Source organism: Artemia sp. Qi Xiang Cuo, chromosome 2 (genome assembly GCF_049724085.1).
Source record: "Artemia sp. Qi Xiang Cuo chromosome 2, ASM4972408v1, whole genome shotgun sequence".
Lineage (NCBI taxonomy): Eukaryota > Metazoa > Arthropoda > Branchiopoda > Anostraca > Artemiidae > Artemia > Artemia sp. Qi Xiang Cuo.
In genome coordinates, this window is record NC_142795.1 from 63,716,544 (window position 1) to 63,728,547 (window position 12,004).

The following is a 12,004-nucleotide window of genomic DNA, read 5'->3' on the forward strand; positions in this document are numbered from 1 at the left end:
GGGGATCAACAGCAAACGGGTTTGCATTAGGGACGGGCAAATTGGTAGACCAAGATAAAAAAAAGTTTTTCAAATGGCTTTCCTAAAGAAAGTTGCAGTTGGACTAACAATTTGGGACCCGAATTACTCCAATTAAATAGAAGAACCTCAGATTTTTGAGAGTTAATCCAAGCTAAGAGCGACAGATTTCCATTGCATTTTTTCCCCCCCCCCCCTTCATATTGAGCAAATAGCAGCAAACTTGGAAGGGGACTCGTTCGATCGAAAATTGAAAGCTCTTAAGCCATTTTAAGGATCACAAGCACCATCAACTAACCACGAGGACAACCAGCTTTTCCATTCCCGTTTTGTCTGGGCATTACTATTCCCTCTCCCACTGTATTACATCAAAATTTTGAGGTTCCCTTTCACTCTGAAAAGTTGAAGTATCAGTCCTAATAAACATGCCAAACGAACTGAAATTGTTGTCTTCATCTTTACAATGGCATGATTGTCTTATAAATTTGTGATATTTCGTAAAACATCAAACCATATAATTTACTCAGTACAATAAATTTTTGAAAGGACACAATGAAGATAGTTTTTTAGCACCTGAATAGCTTTTGGATAGAATAATACAAAAACTGCTACTTTTCCTCTCTACTCTTGTTCGAATGTCCAAATGCCAATTTGAAAGTCACTTGTCGTTCAAATGGTTCTCTTTTATTGTATGCTAAAACTGCTGTTTAATGCAGTTTGTTCTTTGATAGCCTATTTAGACTTGATAATAAAAGAGGACATAAAACATAAGATGAAATAAAGCGTTGCGTTGATATTCTAATTTTGAGAAATGTTAAGATGATTCATTGTTTAAGTTGAATATATAAATTCAGCTATGAGTAAATTAGGAAGATTTGTTAAATATCACCTGATTCCAAGTACAGTCAACTGACAACGCTTTTTCTTCGAGTTACGTATAGTTCGATTTATAAAGGTCATTATACATAAACTTCGACTTGTAAAGGTGACTTGTTATAGAGCCAAGCCAAATGAGAATCCGAGTTACAAAGATACAAAAGCCCTAATTTACCTCCCACAGCCAATAGTAAGTTAAGAATAACTTTATTAGTGTGTAATAGACTTAACATATCAAGACTTTTTTTTCAAAATTCAGGACTTGACTTTCAAATGCCAATAATAAATTTAGTTTGCTAGGAAATAGACACCTGAAAATTAACAGACTATGATACAAAAATACATTAACTAAAATTAATACATATCAAAGTTTACACTTGGCAACCTGCATACCGGGCTTTTCAAACAGTTCGTGGTACCGAACTGTAAGAAGCGACCCGGCTCAATAGTAAACGACACTCTAAAAAACGGAATTTTGATGCCAATAGATACATCAGAAGAATTAAATTTTATGCTGATTTCAAAAATATGTTTCATCAAGTTTAGCCTTACCCATCAAAAGTTAAGCGCCTGAGAAAATTTGCCTTTTTTCGAAAAAAGGGGAAACAACCCCTAAAAGTAATAGAACTTTAATGAAAATCACCCCATCATATTCAGCGTATTAGAGAATCCTACTGCAGAGGTTTCAAGGTCCTACCTGGACAAATGTGGATTTTTGTATTGTTTTGCCAGAGGAATAGTTACGGTTGCGTGTTTATTTGTGTTTTTTTTTCTTTTGATCTTCCCTGGGGTGGTCATATCGAGTCAGTAGTCCCAGAATATCGTGAGAGGGCTCCTTTGAACGGAAATTAAAAGTTCTAGTGCCCTTTTTAAAGGACCAAAAAATTGGAGGGCATTTTGACCCCCCACGCTCACTTTTTGTCCCGAATTCACCCAATCAAAATTTTGAGATATTCATTTTGTTCAGCATAGCCGAAAATCTAACTAATGTGTCTTTGAGGATGACCTAATCCCCCACTGTTCCCGAGGGAAGGGCTGCAAGTTATATACTTTGCCCATTGTTTACACATAGCATTGGTTATTGGGAAGTATACAGGCGTTTTCAGGAGTTTTTTTTCTAGGGACGGGGGGGGGGGGGGTCGGGATCAAAGTGGGGGTTGCGGGGGAGCATCTTTTCATGGAGGATATTTCCTTGGGGGAAGGGACATTTTTATAAAAAGGGCACCAGATTTTCCAGCATTATTTAAAAAACGATCAGAAATTAAATAAAAAATAAGTTTTTTTCAACTGAAAGTAAGAAGCAGCATTCAAACATAAAACGAACAGAAATTATTACGTTTATGAGGGTTTTCGCCCCCTAGTCAATACCTCGCTCTTTACGCGAGGACCGAGACTGCACATCAAAGCTTATTGGCAAGTCAGAACAACAGAAGACCTGGTATGATCAAAACAGGAAACCCAGAGAGTTTGAAGTGGGAGAGGAATTGCTGCTCCTCTTACCATGTTGAAACAGCAAACTTGAGGTACAGTAGCATGGCCCATACAAGATTCTGAAGAAATCCGGGAGTGTGGACTAGTGGAATTTCCCAAGGGGAAAAAGAAGTCAGAAGTTCTCCACGTAAACCTTCGTAGAAAGTACCACAGGGGAAATCCGAATGAAATCTTATTTATTCAAGCAGACAGCTATGCGGGCAAAAGCCTTGAAGAAATGACAGACTACAAGGGTATAGGAAATAACGGAGACTTCGAGGAAGCCCTCCAAACATCCACAAATGGAATATTGAGTCATGGTCAGAGAAGGGATTAGGCTAAAGTCTTGAGAAGATACAGAACGATCCTTTTAGACAGACCTGAGAGAACCGATCTCGTAATGCATGAGATCGATACGGGCAGTAGCCTATCGGTGCCGAAAAATATATATCAAGTTCCAGCAGCAAAACGGCACCTGGTAGAAACTGAAGTGGCTAAGATGCTGCAAGAGAGAATCATTAGACCGTCGGAGAGTGATTATGCGTCTCCGATAGTACTAGTACCAAAGATAGAGGGTACTATCTTTGGTACTATCTATCTATCCCTCGATGGCTTAATCTTCCTCCCTTTCCCCACGAGAGAACTTATAAAATGATAAATCATGCGACTGACACCTGGATAATCAGCTGACCCCTGGTCCTCCATCCATGGCCTGATCTACCCAAAGAAAACTTATTAACGATATTTTATTCCAAGAATATTGGAGATGACTTCCTGGCCCTCCCTCCATGACCCAACATTACCACAGCAAACAAAAACTTATTAAATATTCATTATTCCAAAAATCATGGGAGCTGACTATTTTTTCTCCATCCCGGCCCCCTTTCCTATAAAAATAACAACTAATCAACGATATTTTATTCCAAAAATCATGGGAGCTGATCCCTGACCCTAAAACCGTGGTCAAATTCTCCCCCCCCCCAAAAAAAAAACTTATTTACGATAATTTATTCCAAAAGTTATGGGAACCCCCCCCCCCCCGAAAAAAAAACAACAACAACATATTAACGATATATTATTCCAAAACTTATGGGAGCTGATCCCTGACCATCCATGGCCTGATCCCCCTCCCCTCGAAAAAAACGTATTAATGATAAATCATCATCAATACCCCTCCCCCCTCCCTAAAATAACAACAACTTATTAATGGTATTTTGTTCCAAAATTATAGGAGCTGACCCCTGGCTCCCCCGGGGGTAAGGTCTCCGTTCTTTTGCACTAATTACAACATTGACAATAAAATGAAAATTACAGTGAAATAAAATCTTGAACTGAAGAGTTTTCAGTGTCACTGACTGCTCAAACAATTTTATATTAATATCTTAAAATAATTCCGACCCTTCTACATGCCCACATGCACCCCTACAGTTGCAAAAACAGTAATCCATCTTTTCCAACCTGATGTAGAAGGTCGATTTAGGTAAAATTTAAAAAAAACAAGTTTTTTTAACTGAAAGTAAGGAGCGACATTAAAACTTAAAACGAACAGAAATTATTCCGTATATGAAAGGGGCTGTCCCCTCCTCAACGCCTCGCTCTTTACGCTAAAGTTTGATTATTGTTTAAAAAAAAATAGAGTAGTGATAAAGTCAAACTTTAGCGTAAAGAGCGAGGCGTTGAGGAGGGGACAGCCCCTCTCATATACGGAATAATTTCTATCCGCTTTAAGTTTTAATGTAGCTCCTTACTTTCAGTTAAAAGAATTTTTTTTTTTAATTTTTGAACGTTTTTGAATTAATGCAGGTTTTCATTTTGGCTCACCGTACATGAATAATAAAAAAAAAATTGAATATTAATTTTACTTTTATTTGGTTAAATGGCTTTCTTGAAACCTGTTTAATTTTATTTACGAACGTTTTTATTAGTAATAAATATACGTAACTTACGAATTAACTTACGTAACGAAACTCTATATTCTTGTATTTTTAATACGTGTATTAGAGGGTTCGCCCCCTAGTCAATACCTTGCTCTTTAAGCTAAAGTTTGAATTTTGTTCCAATTCTTTAAAAATGACCCCTTAATGGCATGGGCTTTTAATAAGAATAAAAAGCTCTTACGACAGTACTAAAAAATCTTTGCCTTAAAGAGTGAGGTATTGACTAGGGTATGAACCCAATCATATACGTAATGTTTTCTGTCGTTTTAAATTTTGATGTTGCTCCTTACTTTCAGTTAAAAAACTTGTTTTTTTATATATAATTTCTGATCTTTATTTAAATAATGCTGGGAAATCCGGCACCCCCTTCATAGCAATGTCCCTTCTCCAATGAAAACTTCCTTCATGGTAAGATCCTTCCACATAACCCTCGACCCACTCCCCGCCCACTACCAGAAAAAATCCCCTCTGAAAACGTCTGTATACTTCCCAATAACCAATACTATGTGTTAACATTGGGTAAAGTTCATAACTTTCAGCACTCCCCCCGGGGACTTTGGGGGATCAAGTCATCCTAAAAGGCATCTAGTTATTCATATTTTCGACCATGCTGAACAAAATGGCTATCTCAAAATTTTGATCAGGTGACTTTGGGGAAAAAATGAGCGTGGGAGGGGCCTAGTTGCCCTCTATTTTTTGGTCACTTAAAAAGGGCACTAGAACTTTTAATTTTCGTTCCAATGAGTCCTCCCACAATATTCTAGGACCACTGGGTCGATACGATCACCCCTGGGGGAAAAAACAACAAAAAACAAAACAACAAATAAACACGCATCCGTGATCTTTCTTCTGGCAAAAAATGCAAAATTCCACATTTTTGCAGATAGGAGCTTGAAACCTCTACAGTAGGGTTCTCTGATACGCTGAATATGATGGTGTGATTTTTAGGAGGTCTTCCTAATAACCAATACTATATGTTAACATTGGGTAAAGTTCATAACTTTCAGCCCCGGACTTTGGGGGATTAAGTCATCCTAAAGGACATAGTTCTCATATTTTCAACCATGTTGAACAAAATGGCTATCTCAAAATTTTGATCAGGTGATTTTGGGAAAAAATGAGCATGTGAGGGAGCCTAGTTGTCCTCCATTTTTTTGGTCACTTAAAAAGGGCACTAGAACTTCTAATTTCCGTTCAAATGAGCCCTCATACGATATTCTAAGACCACTGGGTCGATACTATCACCCCTGGGAAAAAACAACAACAACAAAAAAAAAACAAATAAACACGCATCCGTGATCTTTCTTCTGGCAAAAAATGCAAAATTCCACATTTTTGTAGATAGAAGCTTGAAACATCTACAGTAGGGTTCTCTGATACGCTGAATATGATGGTGTGATTTTTATTAAGGTTCTATAGCTTTTAGGGGGTCTTTCCCCCTTTTTGTGAAAATCAGCCAAATTTTCTCAGGCGCGTAACTTTTGATGGGCAGCACTAAACTTTTGATGAAAGTTATATATTTGAAATCAGCATTCAAATCTGATTTTTTTATATGTATCTATTGGTATCAAAAACCCGTTTTCTAGAGTTTCGGTTACCATTGAGCCGGGTCGCTCCTTGCTTCAATTTTATTTACGAACGTTTTTATTAGTAATAAATATACGTAACTTACGAATTAACTTTCGTAACGAACCTCTATATTCTTATATTTTTAATACGTATATTAGAGGATTCGCCCCCTAGTCAATACCTTGCTCTTTAAGCTAAAGTTCGAATTTTGTTCCAATTCTTTAAAAATGACCCATTAATCACAAATGCCGTTAATTAGAATAAATAGTTCTTATGAAAGTACTAAATAATCTTTGGCTTAAAGAGCGAGGTATTGACTAGGATATGAACCCAATCATATAAGTAATGTTTTCTGTCGTTTTAAGTTTTGATGTTGCTCCTTACTTTCAGTTAAAAAACTTGTTTTTTTATATATAATTTCTGATCTTTATTTAAATAATGCTGGGAAATCTGGCGCCCTTTTCCTAGCAATGTCCCTCTTCAATGAAAAATTCCTTCATGGTAAGATCCTTCCACATAACCCCCGACCCACTCCCCCGCCCACAACCAGAAAAAATCCCCTCTGAAAACGTCTGTATATTTCCCAATAACCAATACTATCTGTTAACATTGGGTAAAGTTAAAAACTTTCAGCCCTCCTCCTGGGGACTCTGGGGGATTAAGTCATCCTAAAAAATCTAGTTATCCTATTTTAGACCATGTTGAACAAAATGGCTATCTCAAAATTTTGATCGGGTGACTTTGGGGAAAAAATGAGAGTGGTAGGGGGCCTAGTTGTCCTCCATTTTTTTTGGTCACTTAAAAAATGCACTAGAACTTTTAATTTCCGTTTGAATGAGCCCTCTCGCGATATACTAGGACCACTGGTTCGATAAGATCACCCCTGGGAAAAAAAAACAAAAAAAAACAGAAACAAAGAAACAAATAAACATGCATCCGTGATCTTTCTTCTGGCAAAAAATGCAAAATTCCACATTTTTGTAGATAGGAGCTTGAAACCTCCGCAATAGGGTTCTCTAATACGCTGTATATGATGGTGTGATTTTAATTAAGGTTCAATAGCTTTTAGGGGGTCTTTCCCCCTTTTTTCAAAAATCAGCCAAATATTCTCAGGCGCTTAACTTTTGATTGATGGAACTAAACTTGATGAAACTTATATATTTGAAATCAACATTAAAATCTGATTATTTTGATGTATCTACTGGTATGAAAACTCCGTTTTCTACAGTTTCGGTTACCATTGAGCCGGGTCGCTCCTTACTTATAGTTCGTTACCACGAACTGGTTGAAACTGTTTGATCAAAAAAAAATGTCTGGTCGTGACCTTAGTGTTAGTTGAATCCGATTGCGGATATCCAATTATCAACCTCATTGACGAGCTTTTATTTACATTAATTTAAAAACAAAATCCGAAAAAAAAGTTTTTCAAAGAAAAATTAAGGCCATATTAAACTTAAGATCAAAAGAAATTAAAATCCACAGTACCTCAAGCTCAAAAAGAACAAAAATTACAACTAAAGAATAAATGAAACCCAAAACGAACAGAAACTAAAAAAGTAATCATAGCAAATAAACGTACAACAGGTGCTAATATGAATGAATAAATAAATCTGAAACGAATAAAGCTTAATTTGAATATACAAATAAAGCTTAAAACGAACAAAAATATTTTGTTATTGAAGTATAAATTAAACCCAAAACGAACAGAAATTTAACAAACAATCATAGAAAACAAACATACAATAGGCACTAATATAAATGAATAAATAAATCTTAAAACGAGTGGCACTTAACTTGAATATGCAAATAAAGCTTGAAACAAACAAAGATCATTACAAACAGGAGTTTGGATATTGCCTCCTTCTCTCACTGTAAAAGTCTTAAACCTACTTCGTCAATGGCGCTTTACTGAAAAACTATATGTGTCTTGAACAATCTTGGAAATTACAAATAAAACCGAGCTGAATATTTGATTTATAATTATATTAATTGCTGAGAGATCATCAGCTCAAGATTTCATTTTCATTTTCAATGCTGTAATAACTGGAAAAAAAAATATTTGTAATATAATTCGTTTTCAGTAACCGCCAATGAGGCAGTAGGAGTTAGACTTTTACAGTTAGGGAAGGGGACAGTACAAACTCTACAAACTCTTGTTTGCAGTAAAACTATATTTGTCTTGAACAACCTTGGAAAGAACTAATTAAATTAAACTGAATATTTGGTATGTACTATTATTAATTTTTGAAAGCTCATCAGTCTAAAATTTAATTTTACTGTGATTCTTATGTTTATTTTTAATGTTGTTATAAGTTCAAAAGAAAAATATTTGTAATAAAAGCCGTTTTCAGTTAAGCACCAATGACGCAGTAGGTTTTAGACTTTTATAGTGAGAGAAGGAGGCAATACCCAAACTCTTGTACGTAGTGATTTTTGTTCGTTTCAAGCTTGATTTGCATATTCAATTTTAGTTCCACTCGGTTTATGAATTATTTATTCATTTATATTAGTACCTATTTTATGTTTGTTTTCTATGATTATATATTGAATTTCTGTTCGCTTAGGGTTTCATTTATACTTCAATAGCAAAATATTTTTATTCGTATTAAGCTTGATTTGTATATTTAAATTGAGCTTTATTCGTTTTGAATTTATTTATTCATTTATATTAGTACCTGTTTTATGGTATTTTGCTATGATTGTTTATTTAATTTCTGTTCTTTTGGGTTTCATTTATTCTTTAATAGTAACTTCTGGTCGTTTTGAGTTTGAGATATTGTAGATTTCTATTTCTTCCGATCTTAAGTTTAATTAAATAAAAAAAAACAAGTTTTTTAAACTGAAAGTACGGAGCGACATTAAAACTTAAAACGAACAGAAATTATTCCGTATATGAAAAGGGCTGTCCCCTCCTCAACGCCTCGCTATTTACGCTAAAGTTTTTTTTATTGTTTTAAAAAATAGAGTTGTGAGACAGAGTCAAACTCTAGCGTAAAGAGCGAGGCGTTGAGGAGGGGACAGCCCTTTTCATATACGGAATACTTTCTGTTCGTTTTAAGTTTTAATGTCGCTCCTTACTTTCAGTTTAAAAAACTTGTTTTTTTAATTTAATTTCTGATCGTTTTTTAGTTAATGCAGCTTTTATTTTGGCTCACCGTCATTGAATAAGTAAACAAAATTTGCATAAGAAATTTACTTTTCTTTTGTTAAATGGATGTCTCTAAATTTGGTTATGACGTAATTTACAAATTAACTTACGTAATTAACTTCTATATTCGTATATTTTCTTCTGGCAAAAAATACAAAGTTGCAGATTTTTGCTGATATGAGCTTGAAATCTATGTAATAGGGTTTTTTGATACGCTGAATCTGACGGTGTGATTTTCATTAAAATTCTTTCACTTGTAGGGGATGTTCCCCCCTCTTTAAAAAATCGCGTAAATTTTCTCAGGTTCGTAGCCTTTGATGAGAAATACTAAACTTAATAAAATTTATATATTTAGAATCAGCATTATAAACCCATTCTTTTGATACATTTATTGACACCAAAATTCTGTTTTTTAAAGTTTCGATTACTATTGAGCCGTATCGCTTGTTTTTTTATTGTTTTTTTCATTACGTATATGTTAGTACGTATTTTAGGGGGTTCTCCCCTAAGTCAATACCACGCTCTTTACGTTAAAATTAAACCAAAAAAAAATAATTCACAAACCCCTGAATCACAAAGGCCGTTTAATTATAATAGATACCTCTTTTGAAAGCACTAAAAAAAACTGTAGCGTAAAGAGCGAGGTATTGACTTGAGGGAGAACCCCCTCATATACGTTATAATTTCTGTTCGTTTTAAGTTCTAATGTTGCTTCTTATTTTCAGTTGAAAAAACTTGTTTTTTTTTTTTAGTTTAATTTCTGATCGTTTTTTAAATTATGCTTGGAAATCCGGCGCCCCCTTCATAGAAATGTACCTTACCCCAAAGAAACATCCTCCACGGAAAGATTCTCCCGAGTAAACCCCTCCTCCAGCCCCACCCTCCAGAAAAAAGTCTTTCATGAAAATTTCTGTATACTTCCCAATAACCAATAAATAATGCTGGCAAGTCCGGCGCCCCCTTCATGGCAATTTCCCTTCCCCCATGAACACTTCCTTCCTGGACAGATCCTCCAACATAGCCCCTGACCCCCCCTCCCACTCCCAGAAAAAACCCTCCTGAAAACTTCTGTATACTTCCCAATAACCAATACTCTATGTTAACATTGGGTAAAGTTCATAACTTTTAGCCCTCCCCCCGGGGACTTCGGGGGATTTTGTCATCCTAAAAGACATAGTTATCATGTTTTCGACCATGCTGAACAAAATGGCTATCTCAAAATTTTGATCGGGTGACTTTGGGAAACAAAATGAGCGTGGGAGGGGGCCTAGTTGCCCTCCATTTTTTTGGTCACTTAAAAAGGGCACTATAACTTTTAATTTCCGTTCCAATGAGCCCTTCCACGATTTTCTAGGACCACTGGGTCTATACGAACACCCCTGCAAAAAAAAAAAAAAAAAAAACCCCAACCGTGATCTTTCTTCTGGCAAAAAATGCAAAATTCCCCATTTTTGTAGATAGGAGCTTGAAACCTCTACAGTAGGGTTCTTTGATACTCTGAATATTATGGTGTGATTTTCATTAAGGTTCTATAACTTTTACGGGGTCTTTCCCCCTTTTTTGAAAATCAGCCAAATTTTCCCAGGCGCTTAACTTTTGATGGGTAGCACTAAACTTGATGAAAATTATATATTTGAAATCAAAATTGAAATATGATTATTTTGATGTATCTATTGGTATCAAAAACCCGTTTTATAGAGTTTCAGCTACCATTGAGCAAGGTCGCTCCTTACTTACAGTTCGTTACCACGAACTGTTTGATATGGCCTTTAATTTTCTTTGAAAAACTTCTTTTTCAGAATTTTGTTTTAATTATTTTAAATAAAAGCTCGTTAATGAGGTTGTTAATTGGATATCTGCAATCATATTCAACAAACAAACACTAAAGTCACGACCAGAAATTTGGTATCAAACGGTTCGTGGTAACGAACTCTAAGTAAGGAGCAACCCGGCTCAATAGTAACCGAAACTCTAAAAAAACGGAATTTTGATACCACTAGATACTTAAAAAAATCGAGGTTTTATACTGATTTCAAATATCTAAGTTTCATCAAGTTTAATCTTACCCATCAAAAGTTACGAGCCTGAAAATTTGGCTTATTTTCAAAAAAGGGGGAAATACCTCCTAAAGGTGATAGAATCTTAATTAAAAGCCCACCATCAGATTCAGCGTATCAGAAAACCCTACTGTACAGGTTGGAAGCTCCTATCTGCAAAAATGTGGAATTTAGTATTTTTTGCTAGAAGAAAGATCACGGATGCGTGTTTATTTGTTTTTCTTTCCAGGGGTGTTTGTATCAATCCAGTGGTTCTAGATTGTCGTTAAAGGGCTCATTCAAACAGAAATTAGAAGTTCTAGTGTCATTGTTAAGTGACCAAAAAAATTGGAGGGCAACTAGGCCCCTTCTCACGCTCGTTTTTTTTCCCAGAGTCTTCTGATCAAAGTTTTGAGATGGCCATTTTGTTCAGCATAGTCGAAAATGTAATAAATGTGTCTTTGAGGATGGCTTCATCTCCCACAGATCTCGGGGGAAGGGCTGCAAGCTATGAACTTTGCCCATTTTTAACATATAGTATTGGTTATAGGGAAGTATACAGACGTTTTCATGAGGGATTTTTTCTCGGTGGGGGTGGTCGGAGGAGGGGGTTACGTGGGAGGATCTTTCCATGGAGGATGTTTTCATGGGGGAAGAGACAATTCTATGAAGGGGGCGCCGGATATCCCAGCATTATTTAAAAAACGATTAGGAACTAAACAAAAAAACAAGTTTTTTTTTCAACTGAAAGTAAGAAGCAACATTAAAACTTAAAATGAACAGAAATTATTACGTATTTGAGCGGATTTAACCCCTAGTCAATACCTCGCTCTTTACGCTAAACTTTTTTATAGTACTTTCAAAGGAGCTATCTATTCTAATTAAACGGCTTTGTGATTCAGGAGTTTGCGATTCGAACAAAATTCGAACTTTAGCGCAAAGAGCGAGGT

At 35.6% G+C, this 12,004-nt stretch overlaps 1 protein-coding gene across 1 annotated transcript in view; it reads left to right on the top strand.

Annotated features, from left to right (window-relative positions):
• Positions 1-12,004, top strand: part of LOC148955484 (glutamate receptor 1-like) — a 154,279-nt gene that overhangs the window by 33,018 nt on the left and 109,257 nt on the right. The window lies entirely within an intron of this gene.